The sequence below is a fragment of the Eriocheir sinensis genome, unplaced genomic scaffold (assembly GCF_024679095.1).
Source record: "Eriocheir sinensis breed Jianghai 21 unplaced genomic scaffold, ASM2467909v1 Scaffold914, whole genome shotgun sequence".
NCBI classification, from domain to species: domain Eukaryota; kingdom Metazoa; phylum Arthropoda; class Malacostraca; order Decapoda; family Varunidae; genus Eriocheir; species Eriocheir sinensis.
This window is the reverse complement of record NW_026112291.1, coordinates 47,312-50,000: the sequence shown is the minus strand read 5'-3', so window position 1 is coordinate 50,000 and position 2,689 is coordinate 47,312. Positions and strand designations below refer to the sequence as shown.

The 2,689-nt window shown below is 43.5% G+C and overlaps 1 protein-coding gene across 1 annotated transcript in view; it reads right to left on the bottom strand.

Moving 5' to 3' along the window:
• The window catches only part of LOC126994903 (uncharacterized), a 66,416-nt gene extending 63,727 nt beyond the window's left edge, over positions 1 to 2,689 (bottom strand). The window contains exon 1 of the mRNA XM_050854175.1: positions 2,482 to 2,689. The gene's annotated coding sequence lies outside the window, so the exon portion shown is untranslated. The remainder of the gene's footprint in view (positions 1 to 2,481) is intronic.

Below are 2,689 nucleotides of genomic sequence, written 5' to 3'. Positions count from 1 at the left end.
GTGTGCATTACTTTACATTTATCTAAATTGAAACACATTTGCCACTTGGCGCTCCGATCGGCAAGTCTTGTTAAATCTGATTGAATATCCTCGCATTTTTTTCTGTTCGTTACCATACCTCCTAATTTGGTGTCGTCTCCGTATTTGGCTATTTTTGATAGGATATCAGTCTCCAAATCGTTCACGTAAATAATGAATAGTGTTGGCCCCAGGACCGATCCCTGTGGCACGCCACTGGTTACGGGTTGCCAATCGTATGCTTCACCACTGAGAACTACACGCTGGGTCTATCTGTGAGCCAGAGTGAGCCAGGAGGAGGAGGAGGAGGAGGGGAGAGAGGGGGAAGGGAGGCAGGTCGTGGATATAAGATGTCCAGGCCACGGGTCACGTGGTCGAGGCGTTACCGCGGAATGTCACGACCCGATACATGATCTGTCACCACCACCACCACCACCACCACTACCACCATCACTACTTGCCATCACCCTCACCACCTCATCACCACTGCTTTCAATCATCAGTACTTATCAACACCCTCATCACCATCACCACTAACTCCTACTCATCACCATCACCCATATGTTCTCAAAACCGCGTCTACCTCAACCCGCCTCACCACCCCATTACCTCCCGAAATTCCCTTCCCTTCATCACTATCATTATCACCATCACCACTTCATTATCCTCCTCATCATCACTCCTTCCACTCTTCATCACCACCATCCCGGTATTGCCTTCACCATCATTCCCTTCCCTTCTTCCTCCTCCCTCTCATCACCATCATCATTATAAAGACGTAACTAATGAACAAAAAAATATCTTTATCCCCCCTCTCTCTCTCTCTCTCTCTCTCTCACATACTAATCCTCACACGACAAATCAACTTGGGATGAAGAGAGCCATGAACAAACAGACACAGCAGGAGACGTGGAGGGAGGAGGAGGAGGAAGAGGAGGAGGAGGAACACGGAATGCTGGCGATGGAACAAGAAACAAAAATTGGAAGTTTCCAGATAAAATAAGTGTGCAATAAGATGTCAATGATGATTGAGAGAGAGAGAGAGAGAGAGAGAGAGAGAGAGAGAGAGAGAGAGAGAGAGAGAGAGAGAGAGAGAGAGAGAATAAACTGGTTCCCTACATCCCTCCCCCTCCAACGACGTCAAAACAGAGAGGAGAGAGAAAACCTTATTGAGAGAGGAACAATAACACACCTGGAGGGAAGAAGAGAAGGGAGCGGGTGGAAAGAGGGAGAGAGGAAGAAAAAGGTGATGGAGGAAAAGAATGGGATGGAAGGAAAGTTGATGAAGTTGGAACTAAAAGATGGAAGGTAAGAGACAGAGGAGGATAATAAATAGGACGACGTAATGAGGAAACAAAGGAAATATAATAAAGAATAGGAGGAAAAAAGGAGAAGGTGATATATGAATAAGGACAGAGACCCGACGGAAAATAATGGAGAGAGGAGAGAAGGAAGAGGAAATAAAGAAGGGAGGGAGGGAAGGAGGATAAAAAGATAGGAAGCTACGAATGGATGAAAGATTGGAAAGCAACAAGAAAAGGAGTTAGCGTGACAGGACAGCTAAGCATAAAAAAGAAACGGAAATAATGAAAAAAAAAATTTAAAAACTTATAGAGTAGAAAGGCCAAGAGGATGTAAGAAGAAAGGAAAAAAGGAATGAGTAAGAGTGTAGGAAAATAAAATAAATGAGGTAAGGATGTAATGAAGAATAGTGATTGACAAAAAGTGAGGATAAAAAAAAAGTAGGAGGAAGGTAATGGGGAAAAATGCGGGCTAACAATACATAAGAGACATGAGAAGAAAGGAGGGAGTTAAAACCATACGCATACGTACAGGCGAACGCGCATACACGCACGCACGCACTTTTGCACACACACACACACACACACACACACACACACATACACACACACACACACAGACGTGCCTTAATTTTTCTTAGTCTTCTTTTAATCGTATTTCTGTGTTCACTAATTATGAGAATGAATAAAACTTAATATTTCTTGTTTACCCAACAGATTGTTTTGTGGTAAGGTAGGACAAGATTTAAAGACTATGATATAATGGAGAGAGAGAGAGAGAGAGAGAGAGAGAGAGAGAGAGAGAGAGAGAGAGAGAGAGAGAGAGAGAGAATCTATTGAGAGCGAAGTTCCAATTTCCAGTGGGCTAATGTTATTTATTGAGATAGACATCTTTTTTTCTCTTTTTGCTATTAAAAGTGGCAATTATTATAACGAACAAAATACAGTTAAAGTTGAATACAATGACAATTTAAACCTGTGAATGTTGAATCCAGTGTGTGTGTGTGTGTGTGTGTGTAGTGTGGCATCAATAACAATAACAATAACCAGCAACACCACATCCATAACGGCGACATAGGAGAAACAGACTTTTCTCACATTAAATAAACAGAGCAGGCAAATTACCCTTCCCTCTAAACTACAATGCACTTCCCTGTCTTACCATTTCAGAGACGGGTGGGAAAACTGCGGCGTGAAGTATTACATCCACAGCGGTCGTCCAATGCACTCGCACACACACCACCGTACTTTGACCGCGGCGCACACACACACACCAAGCACTGTGACGTACTCAAGATTACAATGTGACAGCACCGAAATCCCCAACGCCCACAACTTCACGTACACCCTCCGCTCACCACTGCACACGA